Consider the following 18226-nt stretch of genomic DNA (forward strand, 5'->3'; position numbering starts at 1 on the left):
GCTGGGAATGTGGCTTAGTGGTAGAGTGCTTGTCTAGCATGCATGAAGCCCTGGGTTCCATTCCTCAGTACCACTAAATAGAAAAAGGCAGATGTGGTGCTGTGGCTGAAGTGGTAGAGTGCTAGCCTTGAGCAAAAGAAGCATGCCCTGAGTTCAAGCCCCAGGTTTGGCAAAAAAAAAAAAAAAAAAAAAGAGCAAGGGGCAGGGTAGGAACCCTACATTCTAAATAGGTTTTTTTTTATAGGAACCACATAAAGCTGGAAAGCAGTGTCCAGGTAAAACTTCATATCAGGAAACAGTGCAATGAACAAGACCGATGTGGGTAGGAAACAGGGCCCTAAGTATAAATGGAACCGAAAATGGGTTATTTTCTATCTCCTATCCAGTTTATACATTTCCTTCCTCAGCCATTCTGTAGGTCTGCCTCAAGATTAAATTAATTTTAACTTAAGAATTATTTTGTTTTTTTGAAATTTATTTTTAATTGAGTTTAAAACTTTATTGAGGAAATTCATGCAATAAACTGATTTCTTATTTATGTCTGGGTTATTCAAAATGTGAAATTTGATAAGTTTTGACAGAAGTAAACACCTATAAAGCATCAGTACCATAGTACCTCCAGATACTATACCTTTCCATCAGGATGTGAAACATGGGCTGGGAAGGTGGCTCAGTGGTAGAGCGCTTGCCTTTCATGCAGGAGGCCCTGGGTTCGATTCCCCAGCACCACATAAGCAAAAAGAAAAAAAAGCCAGAAGTGACACTGTGGCTCAAGTGGTTGAGTGCTAGCCTTGAGCTGAAATGCTGAGGGACAGCGTCCAGGCCCAGAGTTCAGGCCCCACGACCAGACCCCCCTAAAAAAAAATATGTGAAACATTTCCTTTGTTTTGTAATTTCTCACTTCTTCCACATCATCTTCATTCATTTTTAAAACTGCTATTCTTAAACTGGGTGCTGGTGACTCATACCTGTAATCCCAGCTACTCAGGAGGTTGAGATCTGAGGGTCTCAGTTTGAAGCCAGCCTGGGAAGGAAACCAGAAAACATCCAGAAAACCTGCTTTGGCTCAAAGTTGTAGAGTGCTAGCCTTGAGCAAAAAAAGCAAGCTCAGAGACAGTGCCCTGAGTTCAAATGTCATGAGCAACAAAAATAATAAACTGGAAAAATGGTTATAATTTAAATATATTCATCAAAGTCATTTCAGCATCAGTACTTGTTAACTCTAATATCTGAATTACTATTTTTTCCTGTCTGGATCTTTAGTCATTAGTTTCATCTTACAGTTTAACCTTGTAAGCTTTTTATTGAAAACCAGAGGTGATACATGAAGGCTCTACATATTTTTTCTTTCTCTACAGAATTTTTGTTCTCAGAGAAGGTTGAGGAAGAGGGAGATCATTTTAACCCAGACTGGAACTGTTTTAATTTGAGGTAAGGTTTTGGTTCATTTCTGGTTCGCCTTTATTTTGAGTGTACAGTTCTTCAGCGGGCTTATCTAGAAATCTGAGTTTATTGGCTTCTTTGGGGTTCTCCTTCCCGGTGAGCTCTTAAGTTTTATTGTTTTTGTTTCATTGTCCCTTTGAAAATTTCAAAGTGTAGTTTATTTTCTCAGCTTCTGTACCAATGCTTACAACTTGGCAAACACCAGAAAAAAAATGCTCTTCTTTCCATATTTTTTTTTTTTTTTTTTTTTTGTCGGCCGTGGGGCTTGAACTCTGGGCCTGGGCGCTGTCCCTCAGCTCTTCAGCTCAAGGCGAGCGCTCTACCACTTGAGCTACAGCGTCACTTCCGGTTTTCTGGTGGTTTATTGGAGATAGGAGTCTCACGGTCTCTCCTGCCCGGGCTGGCTTTGAACCGCGATCCTCAGATCTCAGCCTCCTGAGTAGCTAGGATTACAGGCGTGAGCCACCAGCGCCCGGCAGTTTTCCATATTTTTTATCCTTGTCCTGTCTTGCTGGCACTATGGTATCTTGAAACACACACACACACACACACCTGAATCATTATTTGTCTTGCATGCTTAGTCTGTGGTTAAGAAACCAACCCATTTGTCCATACCGAGAGTTGGGATATTTTCTTTTAATTTTTCTTTCATTGTATGAATATAAGTAATCATAGGATTTTATCTTTTAAGTTACTTGTCTAATTTCTCCCTTACCCTGTATCTCTATCATAGGGTTACTCTTTCAGTATAGAGCTCAAATTTTACTTTTTTTTTTTTTTTTTTTTGGTCGGTCCCTGTGCTCTTCAGATCAAGGCTAGTGCTCTACCACTTGAGCCACAGTGCCACTTCCGGTTTTCTAGTGGTTTATTGGAGACAAGAGTCTCATGGACTTTCCTGCCTGGGCTGGCTTTGAACCGTGATGCTCAGATTTCAGCCTCCTGCGTAGCTAGGATTACAGGCATGAGCCAACAGCGCCCAGCTTCAAATTTTACTTTTTGTGAGAAGTGACGTTCTAAACAATGAGTAAACTCTCAGGCAAGAAGACTTCTATTTGAAGTCTATCACCACCAACTCCAAATCTTAAGGCCTTTGAACTCTGAGTCCTATGCACTGTTGATAGATCTGAGGTCTAGTCAAAAGTTGACACCTATAATCTCTTATGAGTGGATATATAAGAGATGGGTAGAAACTGCATGTGAGCACCAGCAATACGAGGGGAACACTGGCAGAAAAACTTTTTATAAAAAGTGGTCTTGTTGTCTTAATACATTTTTTTTCCCCCTCCAGCCCCTGTCTTAATACATTTTCTCCCAAGTAATCTGGGTTAGGTTTATGGTAGGAAAAAAATTACCATACGTTCCGGAGATGTGCAAGGCAGTTCATCTCTGCTAACCTGATGAGTGAAATTCATTTTGTTGTCTCAAGAAGCTTTCATGAAGATTAATGAATGGATAACTTGGATGGGGTTTTCCCTATCAAAAGAAATTATCACCTAATTTTATTCCTTTAATCTTCTGCATGTTTGTTTTGGTAATAGAGGTCTAGGGAAACAACTTGATTTCTGCAAGGCTATCACTCACCACTACTATCGGGGCAGTGGAATTAACTAAGGAACTCAATGGGGGAAGTGTTGATCAGCCGAAAGTGAGAACAAATGGATGTCTTTGAGAGATGCTTCTGCCAGTGTCAGGGGCTGTTTAAGCTAGTACTGTGAAGGCTCAGACATTCATTTAATAGTTAGGGCAAGTCAGATATCATTTTAAAGTGCATGTTCAAGAAAACTTGCCAGGAATTCCTTCATGCAACAGAGAATCCTTCCATAATAGAAACCATTCCAAATTTGGGAGAACACAAAAGAGAATTCCAACAGCCTGCCAAAATCAAGTTATCATCTGAGTCTGGAACAGTTCACTTGGCCTGTTAGGTAGGGCACTCACTTGGTAACAGACAAAAGCAAAACCCAATTGTGCCCTGAGGCTAAAACATTTACCGGAAGAACTAATCAGGTAGCATACATAGGTAATCTCTGACTGGTGAATTTTATCATTGTTTTAGAGAGAATCACTGACGAACCCTGAGGACTGAGGCTTTACCATCAATTGATTAGCAATTGATCATCAGAAAATGCATAGCTCATGGAAGTGTAAAGAATTTACAGAAGTGTTCTTCAAACTGCTGTGCACATTGTAGACTCTTTAACTGGTTACAAGTAGGGCACCAGGGGCTCACACCTGTAATCCTAGCTACTCAGGAGGCTGAGATCTGAGGATCCCAGTTCAAAGCCAGCCCAGGCAGGAAAGTCCATTAGACTCTTATCTACAATAAGCCACCAGAAAAGCGGAAGTGGCACTGTGGCTCAAGTGGTAGAGCACTAACCTTGAGCTGAAGAGCTGAGGGACAGCATCCAGGCCCAGAGTTCAAGCTGCAAAAAAATAAATAAATAAAATAAAGTTACAGAGCAGTTTCGTTCAAAGGCTCTCCCAATAAAATTAGAATATTTGTGGCTAGGCCTCTGGATATCAGTAGTTTTGGAAATACCTCAGATGATTCTAGTGTATGGCTGAGATGGAGATCCAGTGGTTCCAAGTAGAGCAGAGATTCCCATGTTAGCTCATTAGCACTTGCATATCTGTATCACATGGAGAAAACAGGCAAAACCTCTGATGTGCAGGCATCAATAACAGCAGCGTAAGCAGGAGGCACAAGGGACAGGGCCCAGAAGGTTCACAATGGATGGCTTACACAGTATAGGTATGGCTCTAGACTCAACAGCATTAGAAATCATCTGGGAACTTGTTAACAATTCAGATTCTTGTATCCCCAGCCCATAAGTATGGAACCAGAGTCTTCAGGGATGGAGCCCAGTTTTGTGTTTTAACAAGATCTCCAGGGAACTCTGACACATTCTGATGTTTGAGAACTGCTAGCCCATTGAGTAAGAGCTGGTCTCTAGGACTAGACTGGCTGGCTTCATATCTTGCCTCCATTACTTAAACAAAAGTATAGACAAATTAACTTCTCAATAATTCAATCTCTTTATTATCTAGATAGGGATAATAAGAATTCTTTCAGAGAGTTATGAGGTCCAGGCATTGTGGTGCATGGCTATAATCCTAGCAACTTTGGAAGCTAGCAACAAGGTAGGAACATTACAGTCTGAATCTCTCATCTGGAGGCCTTATCTGGAAAGGAAAAAAAAAAACCACCTGTAAAAGCAGAAGTAGTAGACATGGCTCCAGTGGATGAGGAATATTATTTGAGCAGAGCCTGACACATAAGTGCTATGTGGTGCTTGTTAAATGTGTATGTGTAGATGCTGTTCTGAAAAGCTGTGACTCTCTACTACGTTTGGTAGGTATTATTTGCAGTAAAAACTTGGGATAAACCCTTTTCTATAATTTCCTGGCTGGTCCCTTGAAGTCTTGTTAAGCTAGCAGATTGTCATCATCATCAGAAAGAAAGTTTTCTATCAAAAGAGCTAGCCTCCCTGCAGGCAAATTTCTGATAGGATGTTCTTGTATGAGGAAAAATACCAACTATGTCAGTCATCTTAAGAGTCTGTTGGGGTTTGCCTCCTATTTCTAAGTGACTTTAAAATGGTGACTGGAGTAGAAATGGGAGGTAGTAATGTCAAGTCACAGAAAAGAACAGGTGAAGGGAAATGATCTCTCCTCAGTAGCTGCTTAATCCTTCAAAATGAGTGGATGAAGACATTTTTTGGGGGGGGGTCCGGTCATGGGGCCTGAACTCTGGGTCTAGGTGCTGTTCCTCAGCTCTTCAGCTCAAGGCTAGCGCTCTACCGCTTGAGCCACAGCACCACTTCCAGCTTTTTACTTTTTGCTTATATGGTGCTGAGGAATTGAACCCAAGGACTCATGCATGCAAGGCGAGTGTTCTACCACTGAGCCACCTTCCCAGCCCTGAAGACATTTTTCATGAGAGATGTTCCCAGACATTCCCTTGAAGAAAGTAAGAGACCAGCTGGAAGGAAACGAGGTTTTTTGGGGGGAGGGGGTGTTCCTAAGGAAACTGAAGTCCAACAGCAGTTCTAGAATGGATTGTTTTAAAGAAAATGCACTTGTCTAAAATCAGTGCTTTAAGGCCGCAATTTCTTAAGATTGTGAGTACCCACTTCTCAGCCTAATTCGTACCTTTTTTCAATAGTTGAGAACAAGGTGGTCCTGTAGAAGGGCAGTTGCCCTTCACACGTGTGAAAACCTTTGGGTTCTATCCCCAGTATTGCACAAACAGAATAAAACGAACAAAACCTAAAATAAATTAAGAACCAATCTATCTCCTTACTCTTCATGTTTCAATTCTTGCTTTTCTGGTTAAGTTGCCCTGGAACGTTGTCATCTAGATGACACATCACAATGTAAGGCCAACAGGTTTGCCATCTTCAGACCCCTTGCATTTACTTAGGAAACTGAAGTGGTGTAGTCCTTGTTCCTCGGTTGCTCTTGGGGTTGACATTTTCTCAGAACAGCTTGCAGAGGTTCCTCTATAACAGAGTAAAACAGCAGTTTGACCTGTCTTCATGGAAGGTCAATATATTTCTTGTTTGTATCAAAAGACTCTAGAGGTAGGGGACACATTTCATATCCCACTTGTAGGGCAAAGTTTCAAGTGACCAGTCACCACCCAAAAGAAGGAAGTTATTGTAACATTGTAAATATTTGTAAACATTTAGTTATGATGATATGTTTAAGCTATTTTTATTACTATATATCAATTATAAAAAGAGTTTTCATTGTGATAGCTCCATTCCTGCATATAATATACTCTGATGAAATTCCTCCCTCTGTTATCCTTTATTATCTCTTCTCCTCCTTCTCCAACAAAAATTTTGGCACATCTGTTATAGATTAGATGGCTGTATCTGCTAGCCTTATTTCTGGTTCTTCTATTACTTTGATCTACATGTCTTTTTTTTGTGCTAATACCATCTTGTTTGTGTTATGATGACTCTATAGTGTAGTTTTAAGTTTAGTATTGTGATAGCTCCAACATTTTTCTTTTTGCTCAGAATTTATTTAGCTATTCATCTGAGTTTTAGAATTGATTTTTTTAATGTAGTGAAAAATAATATTAGAATTTTTTAAATGGTGCATTGAATTTATAGATTGATTTTAGTAGTACAGCCAGTTTTATAATGTTAATTCTGCCAATCTGTGAATATGGAAATCTTCCATGTTCTACTGTCTTCTGTCTTCTTCAATTTATTTCTTCAAAATTTTATATTTTTCTCCCCTCTCTCCCTCTCTCCCTCTCTCCCTCCCTCCCTCCCTCCCTCCCTCCCTCCCTCCCTCCCTCCTTTCTTTCTTTCTTTCTTTCTTTCTTTCTTTCTTTCTTTCTTTCTTTCTTTCTTTCTTTCTTTCTTTCTTTCTCTTTCTCTCTTTCTCTCTTTTTCTTTCTTTCTCTTTCTCTTTTTCTTTCTTTCTTCTTTCTTTCTTTCTTTCTTTCTTTCTTTCTTTCTTTCTTTCTTTCTTTCTTTCTCTCTCTCTCTCTCTCTCTCTCTCTCTCTCTCTTTCTTTCTTTCTTTCTTTCTTTCTTTCTTTCTTTCTTTCTTTCTTTCTTTCTTTCTTTCTTTCTTTCTTTCTTTCTTTCTTTCTTTCTTTCTTTCTTTCTTTCTTTCTTTCTTTCTTTCTTTTTTGTTGATTGTAAGACTTGAACTCTGGGCTGGGTGCTGTCCCTGAGCTCTTCAGCTCAAGGCTAGCACTATACCACTTGAGCCACAGTGCCACTTCCAGTTTTCTAGTGGTTATTTGAAGAGTCTTACAGACTTTCCTGCCCATCCATTCTGGCTTTGAACCGAGATCCTTAGATCTTAGCCTTCTGAGTAGCTAGGATTACAGGCATGAGCCACCAGCACCCAGAATATTTTTCATTTTTATAAAGGCCTTTTATTTCCTTAGTTAAGTTTATTCCTAGGTTGTTTTTTTTTTGATGTTATTGAAAATGAGATTACTTACTTGATTTCTTTCTTATACTATTTCTTTCTGGTATATTGAAAATTACTCATTTTTGTGTGTTGATTTTATGTCCTGTTACTTGGCTGAAGGTATTTATTAGGTCTAAGAGTTATTTGGTAGAATTCTTAGGATGTTTGTTTTGCTTTGCTTTTATGCTGGTACTGGAATTCAGGGCTTCATATTATTGCTTAATTTTTTGTTCAAGGCTGACATTCTTAATGGTCTCAATAAGTCAAAACACATTAGTATATCAAGAGCTATTATTGAAAGATAGTTAGTAATTATTGTTGTTCAATATTTGATTCCTAATCCTCATATTTATCTACTTTTCTACTCATATTAATTATTCCTTATATTTTTGTGGTTGTGTTATCGTCTCTACTATGTTTAGGATTCCTTTGAGTATCTTATGCAGTGCTGCCTTCGTGGTCATGATTCCTTTAATATTTCTTTTTCTTTTCTTTCTTTCTTTTTTTTTTTGGTCGGTCTTGGGGCATGAATTCTGGGCCTGGGCGCTGTCCCTGAACTCTTCAGCTCAAGGCGAGCACTCTACCGTTTGAGCAACAGCGCCACTTCTGGTTTTCTAGTGGTTTATTGGAGATAAGAGTCTCACGGACTTTTCCTGCCCGGCTGGCTTTGAACCGAGATCCTCAGATCTCAGCCTCCTGAGTAGGTAGGATTACAGGCGTGAGCCACCAGCGCCCAGCTTTCCTTTAATATTTCTTGTGACTTTTATTTCTTGTTCATTCATGAAAAATAGCTTTGCTGGATACAGTGATCTAAGTTGGCAGATGTTTTCTTGCAAGGTTTGTGATGTATTTTTCCATGCCCTTCTTACACTTAGGCTTTCTGTTGACAAATCTGTTATTAGTCCAATTGTTTTACTTTTATATATACTTGGTAATTCTTTCTGGCAGCTTCCAATGCTCTTTCCTTTTTCTGTATACTTTTAGTTTTAACTATATATGATGTAAAGAGGTTCTTTTATAGTCTTGTCTTTTGATGTCCTAAAACTCTCCTGTATCTAGATAAGTATCTAATTCTCAAGATTTGAGAAATTTTCTGCCATTATTTTATTGAGTATATTTTATGTGACTTTAATTGTTACCTACTTTATTTGTATGATTTGTAGTTTTGGTCTTTTGATTGTGCCCCACAGTTCTTGCATGATTTTTTTCATTCTTTCTTATTCTTTCTTATTATTTTCTTGATCTGAATGTTCCTCTTGTTTTCAAGCCCTGATAATCTATATTTAACTATTGAAGAATTGATAATCGGCAGTCAATTATTGATGATCCAAACTATTGATGAGGCTTTCAATGAATTCTAGTTTTTGTTGTTGTTGTTTGATTTGTTTTTTCAGCTGACCTTTTCATTTCCAGCATTCCAGTTACATTTTCCTTCAGGATTTTGTACCTTTATTACATTCTGTTTCTGTGTGTGTGTGTGTGTGTGTGTGTGTGTGTGTGTGTGTGTGTGTGTGTGTGTGTGTGTGTGTGTGTGTGTCTGTTTGTCTGTCTGTCTCTGTCTCTCTGTGTCTCTCTCATACTGGAGTTTGAATTCAGACCTTTGCACTTGCTAGGCAGGCACTGTGCTGCCCTGCTAAGCTTCATTTCCAGTCTTTTTTGCAGATATAACCCTTCAGTTTTGGCCTGGACCTAAACCGAACTATAATCTGCCTGTTTTAGGCTTCTTATTTTAACTGGAATGACAGACATACTCTGCCACACCCAGTTTCTTACATTGAGATGGAGTCCTTCAGGTTTTTCTGCCTGGTCTAGTATTGAGCTGTAATCTTTCTGGTTGCCAGTCTCCCAAGTAGCTAGGATTGTAGGCATAAGCCCGCATATGAGCCACCAGGATATGAATTCCTCTTTCATATCCTGCATTGTCTTCCTTATTTAACTCAGATGTTAATTTGTATTCTCTTTCAGTTTATTCATTTCTTTACATGTTTGCTCTGTAATTCATTGAACAGTCTTATAATTATCCTTTTGAATTCTTTGGATTTAATTTGCTTTACCATCAATTTAGCATTCATTCTTGTAGAATTGTTGACTTTCAGAGCAGTCATATTGCCTTGTCTTTTCATATTTGTGTTTCTGCATTAGGATTTGTGAGTAACAGGCCAAATCATTGGCTGAAAGTTTTTTGTAATCACTTGGAGTCTCTCAGTTCAAGTGTTCCCTCTAGTAGGACTTTGTAGTGGCAGGGTTGAGGTACAGTTTCTCATCACTGGGTTGGAGTTATAGTTCAGTAAACAAATATTTGCCAATATGCTCAGGACATCAGGCTCGATTCCCACTATTACTGTGATAGAAGAAAACAAGCTAGTTCCTAGGGTATATTGTTACTATATATAGATTGAGAGGAGGACAAATCAAGGGTAAATTATCCACTTCAGGGCTGTTGTTCTACAAAACCTCCAATTCATGTTTCCCTGGGACAGCAAGCATTCAAATCTATGGGTATCAGTCTAAAACATCAGATATTGGAGGGAAACTAAGTTCTGTATTGGTGGTAAAGAACTGAGTCACAGAAGGACTCTACCAGCCAGCCTCAGTTTGGTCATATTCCACCAAGAAATTTGCCATCCTGTGGGAGGAAGGAGGTTGAGAAAAATCACATAATCTGTAGGTTGTGGGATCAGAGTTCTCACTCTCACCTGACAGAACACACATATACCTGGGAGACAGTTCAGTTCATTTAGACCCTGACCAGCATGTCACCACTCTCTGCATGGAAAGAATCTGGAGAAATTGTGTAATCTGCAGTTTCTGGGCTCAGGTCTCACAGTTCTACTTGGCATCAAACATCAACCAGGAGGAATCAAACATAAACCAGGAGGCAGCTCCCATAAAGTATTCTCAGTACGTTCAATCTCTGCTCAGCAGTTCTTCAGCCTGTGAGAGGGAGGCTTCTGGGAATCATGTGATTCTCAGGGCCTAAATTCAGACCACTCAGTCTCACTAGGCAGAAAACATACGTGGTCCGGAGGCAGTGGCCAAGTATTCTGTCAGTCACAAGCTTAGTTTTTTGTTTCTTAAAAAAATTATTATAAAAGTGATATGCAGAAGGGTTACAGTTATGTAAGTCAGTTAATAAGTACATTTCTTTTTTGACAATGTCATCTTTCCCTCTTTCTGTCTCTCCCAATTTATTCCTTCTGTACCCACTAACAAATTGTATAGTTCACTTTCCATAGTGTCTAGTGAGTACAGCTGCTGCATTTGTTCACTCTTTGTTCCTTCATTTCTATGCCTGTTATTTTGTTTCATTAGTGATCTTCTCAGGCAGTGCAGAACCATCAACCACTTTACCCTGCTTGAGTCCCTTCCTGCTTAAATATCTCTGAAGTTCCATATCAGACCTGATCCTTCCTATATTCATCTCTCGTGACTGTGTCAGGGTGTTCCAAGACTTTCTGAGACATAATTATTCCTTGTTTTCAAGTTCCGAGAGCTTAAACAATGGTAGTTTCAAACAATAGGCCCTTTATCAAAATGGTCCCTTGCTATAGCTTTCTGAGATATGGAGAACAAAAAAAATTCTTCCTTCTCTATTTCTAGCCTGCCACTCAGAAGAAGTCACAGGTACACTAATTCCCCACACTGGGTTTAAAGTTTGTGGACTTGCTATATGGCTAACTCTACCAGTCTGTCACCTGGGCTGGATAACTTACCTGTAGCAGTGGTTCATTCCTTTCCACACTACTTTAGCTCTTTCCCCCCTACTTTACTCTGTTGCTTTTGTTTCCAACAATACTCTGTTACTTTTCTGTTTCTCCATGCTTTATACAATCATGTCCTTCTTTTACGGTTCCTGCTACTCTTTTCCTTTCTCTCCTCAGAATATAGTCTCTCCTTTGTTGCCTTGATTCTTCTGACTCTTAGAGTCAAATGGAAGAAGCAGAAGCTTCTGCCATCTTGTCCTACTTTTCTCACCTTTGTATTATTAAGAAATACTCTTTAAGAAGCCAAAAATTAGGACAACTTCGCAGAGTCACGGAAAGCAGACTTGTTATGGCATGGCTTCACCTTACAAACTTGTTTTTCCCACAAAAGTTTGATCATATTTGTCCTGGATCTTAGATATATTTCCCTACAAGCTCTCTCTTTCTATACCACACAAACCATACTGACACTGATTGTCTGATTGTCTCAAAAGAATGTGAATCCAGTCAGACATCCCTAATCTTACTTCCACTTTTGAAAAATTGTGTATAAATAAATATATATTTATGTATGTATACATTTATTTATGTATAAAATTATGTATAAATGTATATTTTTACAATCAGTACTGAACTCAGGGCCAGCATGGTCTCCCTTGCTTTTGACTCATGGTTTGTACTCTAACAGTTGAGCCATGGTTGGTACTCTAATCCTTTTGATGGTTACTGGGAAATAAGAGTCTCTCAAGTTTATCTGCCCTGGATGGCTTTAAACTGTGGTCCTCAGACCTCAGATTCCTGAGAGACTAGGATTACAGGTGTGATCCTCCAGTGCCTGGCACGTCTGAACATTTTTAATAAGTATCTTTTCTTAAAGCTAATAATAATTATGTTTTTTTTACATCTTTTGTATCTTTCATAATGCATAGTTCTCAATAATCATTTGCTTTTCCAGATGTTTCTCTTTTTATCTTGGCAGTCTGCAAGATCCCACTTAAATATAAGAGTTTAATTACAGTAACAATGTTGTTGCTGATTCAATCAGTTCTTTATATCTTTATGTGGTTTTGGTTGTCTTTATTATTTTCATTTCAACTTTTATAAGAACATAGAGTATCAATTTACTAGAAGGAAGTATTCTTTTTACTTCCATTGAAATTCTTCTTTGTATCAAACTACATTTAATTTCTTGTATATTTCTAAAACTTTTCATGATTTAAGGATGTTCTTATTCTGTACAAACATACAAACATACCCACTGAGTCAAGAGAGTCATATATATATATATATATATATATATGTATATATATATATATATATAAAATGATATACATACTTGTATATGGTACTGCAATATGTAACATATTTGAATGCATATTTGTATATATTATATAGTACTATGTACACATATCTTTACACATGGCATATCCATGCCTTGTGTCACATGCACTTTTAGAGAGAAAGTAACTCTTGTTTATCTGGTGAATTTATGACCATCCTCTTGTCCTACACAATAAAATTACAAACTTCTTTGGAAGGGACCTGGAAGTAAATTTCCAGTAATATGAATCACAGTTCTATCCTCAGTTCTTCCTCCCTGGTTCGTAAATATCACCATTTGTTGTTGTTGTGATTAACTTTCCCAGGAAATAAAAAATGGCTGTTTCTGGAGCCAATTCAAAACAAGGCCCAGTGGACTGATTTTGGATCCCAAAGGGGCCCACAGTTGGATAGTGTGGCTAGAGGAAAGTTGGAGTTCAGAAAGTCTTTCTTCTAAATGAGGCTGAAACTAAGGGAGCTGCCTTGCTTCACCCTGCCCTTCCTGGCTTCCCTAGGGGAAACTGGGAAACAGGCATGGCACAGCTGCGTGCACAGATATGTTCATTGATGGAGGTCTGGACTGTGCATAGGAGACAATGGGGCTGCCAGGAACTCAGCCAGAGACAGGCAACAGCAGCCCCCCCTCAGAGTCTGGAAAGCTGCTGTCAATTCCCAGAGATTAGATCTACCAAAGTATCCATGAGATATGATAGCAGCAAGTTGCATATATACAAGGAGCTCTTAGCTGAGCCAGCTCAAGACACACAATGGGTGAGAAGTGAGGAATATGTGGGCCAACACTTAACTTATCCTCAACTTCTAGAGAAGTGCAGCTCTGATCCATTCAACAGTAAGACCCATGAGGCAGCAGCCAATACACCCTACGTCATTTATTCCTCATTTCCTTATAGGTGGAATGTTGTGTGTTTTTTTTTTTTTTAATGCTTCTGCCCCTTCTTTCTCTTTTTCTCAAAGAAATGATTTCTCTGACAGGAGAATTCAGAAGAAATGTCTGTGAATGATGGGTTTGCCCACTCTGCTCCCCTCTGGCTTTGAGATTTTCTGCCTCTGAGGTCAGAGGTCATGTATTCTCATCTCCTTTGTTCCTTTGTGCTAAAGTTTTACTAGGGCAGACTCTTTCATAGGTGATTTAGGGTTTGTCAGATGTGCTGTAGACACATCCAGTTTGGAAACTTGCATTTAAGCTATAGTCTTCAGTAGCTGTTTCAATAATAGAAATATTTTTTTTTGGTCTTCATCTACCTGATTTCAAGTTTGTTTCTTATTATTGGTTCTAAATATGACCTACTAGCACAAGGATGTTTTGTATTGGTTCTTTAGTGTCAACACCTTCTTTCAAATGAATGATTCTCCTGATTTAAATGAGCTTGAAAATCTTCTGGTCTCAGGCCTGAAGTGGGTTGTTAGCAATGCAAAAAGTTATATGGCCTCAATCAGTAGGCAGAAAATCTTGGAGAAAGGAGAAAAGAGAAAAGAAGCATGCCAAGGAAGGGCTTCCCCAAGCCAAGCAATCACAGAAGTCACCAAACATCACAAACCCCATCTTCTGTCTTGAGTTGTTTCTCCATTCCTGTCTTCTTCTCACCTCTGGCTCTTACAGGCTTGCCCTGGATCTGTAAGTTCCTAACCAATACATTGAACAAGTGGAATTTGTTGTGGTGTGGTCATTAATTTTTTTTAAATATGATTGCTATTGAATCTCATCTTGGGGCCAGGCGTTGTCCACACCTGCAATCCCAGTTACTCAGGAGGCTGAGATCTGAGGATCACAGTTCAAAGCCAGCCTGGGCAGGAAAGTCCATGAGACTCTTATCTCCAATTAACCACCAGAATACTGGAAGTGGTTTTGTGGCTCAAGTGGTAGAGTGCTAGCCTTGAGTTGAAGAGCTAAGGGATAGCACTCATGCCCAGAATTCAAGCCCCATGACCAACCTCCTTCCCCCCCCCCCAAAAAAAAAAAGAAGAAGAAATTTCATCTTGGCACCTGTCTCTTGACCTCTACTTTTGTATGAAATTTCATGCATGTGTCATCTTGGTCACTATTATATAATCATGAAACAAAAAGTCCTCTGGTTACATTTAGCCATAAAAGTATATCTTATTTGTAATAAAATAATAGTCTCAACTAGAGCAGACACTCTACTACCCTGTGTGCAGAGGATTTAACCTGGAAACGTGTGGAGATAACACCTTCCATGTTCTATACACAGTGCTTTTGTTGTTGTTGTTGTTTTGTCGATCATGGGGCTTGAACTCTGGGCCTGGGCATTGTCCCTCAGCTCTTCAGCTCAAGGCTAGCACTCTACCACTTGAGCTACAGCACCACTTCCGGTTTTCTGAGTTGTTTATTGGAGAAAAGCATTTCATGGCCTTTCCTGCCCAGGCTGGCTTTGAACGGCGACCCTCAGATCTCAGCCTCCTGAGTAGCTAGGATTACAGATGTGAGTTACCCGTGCCCAGCTCAGAATGCTCTTAAAAGAAATTTTTTTTTACAGAAGGGTTACAGTTACATGAATAACTTCCCTCCCCACCTCCCCAACTCTCAGAGTGCTTTTTATAATTCCCCTTTAACTCACCTTGGAGGAGGAGCTGGGCTGAATTGTGGAGCTCTCTTTCCTGCTTGTGTCCCTTGCCAGTGCTTGCCTACGCTCATCCCTTGCTTCTTGTAGGTCTTTTTTTCTCTTCCCTGTACAGTTACCTTATCTTTTCCTTTCCTGTAGAGTCTCTTGGCTTCTTGAAGCACCTGCCTTTCTGTTACTTTGGTCCTGACTTAGCCAGGTATCCCCATTTTTACTTGCTCCCTAATTTGGGAGACTCTGTGGATTGAACAGAGGTTCTCTTGGCAATCTATACATCTGAGGGCACCAATTGGGATGTTAGGAATTTCACACAAGCTGCCAGGTCTGATGAAAAGTATGAATGAGGACAGGGAGACACCACTGGGATCGCAGGAGAAAGGAGGAGCTGACTTAATGAAACACAAGTCAGCCTGCCAAGAGCACACAGGGTCCAGTAAACTAAAGGGTCATAAGATGAGAGAGAAGGAGGAAATTAGCCAGAGTAAGTTCAAAGGCCTACAGAGATTCCAGGCAAGACAATAAGGGCTATAAGTATCAATAATCTCTCCAGTCCCAGAAGTCTGGGAAACTATCTTTCATCATTGCCTACAGATGTTTCTAAGTTACTCAGAAGATAGTAACTTCCTTGCCTATGCTGCCAGTAAAGGTAATACTATGCTTTCCCCTAAGGACATTATGAATTAGGGGCTGTGGAACACAGATGTGGAACACTGCCTCAGTGATGTGTGGTGGCTGGATCTCTCCATACTTGCTCTTCATGTGTTTGCTTTGACAAACTTCTTGTTACTGGTGGGTAGGTGTTGTGTGTTCCTACTCTCTGGTGTCAGATTCCTGGAACTAAATCAGGTTTGCTGGGGTCAGCATTACCTCTTCTAACCCCATGCAAAAGAAAAACAAGAACAGGTGGCTGCAAAAAGGTCACCAGTGAGTAAATCTAAAGCACCTGTGAAAACTCGACATCAGTATTTTCCTGAAAGCCAAGGAATAAGGAGTGTGCACAGCCATGGACATTTACCTTAGCAGCCATAGCAGACATGACCTGGGTAGCAATGGCTTCTTCAGCTGCTAGGTATATCCTTAGGGCCACAGAATTGGGCACTGCCTTCTACCAAGTTGTTATGAACAAGATTTCCTACCATTTGGAAAACACCATCATGCTTCTACTTCCATCTCAGTGAGACAGTAATAATGAATATTACTCATAATTTTAAAAGGCCAGCCATGCATCTGGCACCAAACTAAGCATTTCTTAATCCCCATAACAACTTTAGGAAGTAGCTACTATTACTTGCATGCACATACGATAAAATCGAGGCTTAGAAATGAGAGCTCATTTACCCATAGTCATATATTTGGTAATGGGTCCAACCCGTATCTGATCTGACTCCAAAGTTCATGTTCTTCATTACTATTGCCCAGCTGTCTTCATCAGTTGGATAAAACCCATTTTCTAAGCTGGGGATTTTTCTTGACTGGTATTTGTTATCATAGCTAACAATGACTGATTGGTTCTCACAGTCCTGGGGGCAACTCTTGCCCTGTTTGTGGTGCTAATAGTGTTGAACAGGGGTCCAACTCCGACATTTTAGCTTTCCTGAACTTGGCTTCTCATCATCTGCACATGATTCTTCTCGAGAGAATGGCCTAAATTTCCTCACCATATGACATCTGGGATTTAAGAGGGAGTTCTCCATGAAAACAAACCTCATTTTTGCAAATATTTATCAAGTCTTTGCTTCTTTTCCTCCTGCTAAAGTTTCATTGGCTAAGTCAAGTCACATGTTCAGACTCAGCTCCCCCGTGAGAGGGGACTAAATTTACCAAGGGATGAAAACAAGAAGGTATTGTTCTTTGAGTAGGCCCCAGCATACTAGTGTATCACATCAGTAATAATATTAACAGTTGTGACATCTTTCACCCATTGAGCACTTAGTATGTGCCAGTCAATATGTTATGGGTTTTACATAGTGTTTTTCTTTAATCATCATAATTACCTATTCGATCAGCTTAGAATCATTATCTTCATAAACTAGGAGGAAAAAAAATTGTGGCATAGAGACTCTAGCCTGATAAAATGTCAAGAGTGATTTTGAACTCTGGCCATCTGTTTCTAAGGCTCCAGTAGAAGTGATAGAAATGTGGTATTATAAAACACAAGTAGACAAGGGGAAGGAAAGAATGCTTTCTTAATGTAATGACTGTCCTTGGAATTAGGAAGGAACATTGAAAGGGATTAGTCCCTGCCTTTCATTCTTTAGTGTTACAGTGTGTGTTAGGGTCTTTCTACTTTGAGGCTGACCTTTGTATTCATCTCTTCCAGTTCTGGCATTTGGAGTGCAGAACACAGTCAATAAACAAAATCAGGCACAATTGGGCTCATCAAAATATGCAATGATATAATGTGCCTTTTCTTCTAATCAGCCTCTCGTTTTAATTCTTGGCAAGATTAAAAAAAAAAGTAGGAGGGGGCAGTCTTTCCTCTGGTTGTGTTTTCAGACGGTTCTCCCCCTGGAAGCATTTGGGAGCTGAGAATGGTCTAGAAGGAGCTTTACAAGAATGCAGGTTTCAAAACATAGCTTAGATTTTTGGAAAATCCCTTTCTGAGCATGAAAAGTGCAATGACTATGTTCAGATGTTTTTGCCAGCGAAAAACCACCATGACCCTTGAGCTCAGCTGCAAACATTCTTCCTTCCCCACCAGCACCCGGGGCCGTGGTCCAGGCAGGGAACACAGTGTTCAGCCTGTCCTAGGGCTGAGGATGTATGAAGCGTGGCCATTGTTGGGTGATTCTGGCTAGGAGGGCAGTGCTTAAAAGCAAGGGAATCATGTGGAAAGATTCGTGGAAACTTACATTAAAATATGATACCTCCAAAAATAATTTCTTGCAAGCAGTGAGAATTAATGCATTGTGAAACAAACAGAGCTTTCTCTATTAACCTCAGGGAAGAAAAAGGAAGGGGGGTGTCTGTCTCAGTGGAAAATATTGGCTGTAAGAGCTGTGATTTTTTTTTTTTTTTGGTATTTTCCATGCGAGATGACACTAATTGAAGCATTTGGTTATTTGGGCCAGGAGTTGTAGGGATGTATAAAATCAGACCATATGATTTTGTTGTCCACTATGGGGGGCCTTATTGAATATATCCATTGCTTTGTCTCTCATGATTTCTCTGTTGTCTTGGTCTTTGGGGCAATCTGAAATTTTCAGAAGGTTGCTTA

General features: G+C 39.6%; 1 non-coding gene across 1 annotated transcript; it reads left to right on the forward strand.

The window, feature by feature from the left end:
• The first annotated feature begins 664 nt into the window (after positions 1 to 664).
• On the forward strand, positions 665 to 729 carry Trnae-uuc (transfer RNA glutamic acid (anticodon UUC)). Its single transcript has one exon. It is a non-coding gene; the product is annotated as a tRNA-Glu (tRNA).
• The last annotated feature ends 17497 nt before the right edge of the window (positions 730 to 18226 follow it).

Source organism: Dipodomys merriami, unplaced genomic scaffold (genome assembly GCF_024711535.1).
Source record: "Dipodomys merriami isolate MVZ:Mamm:240054 unplaced genomic scaffold, mDipMer1.0.p SCAF_17, whole genome shotgun sequence".
NCBI classification, from domain to species: domain Eukaryota; kingdom Metazoa; phylum Chordata; class Mammalia; order Rodentia; family Heteromyidae; genus Dipodomys; species Dipodomys merriami.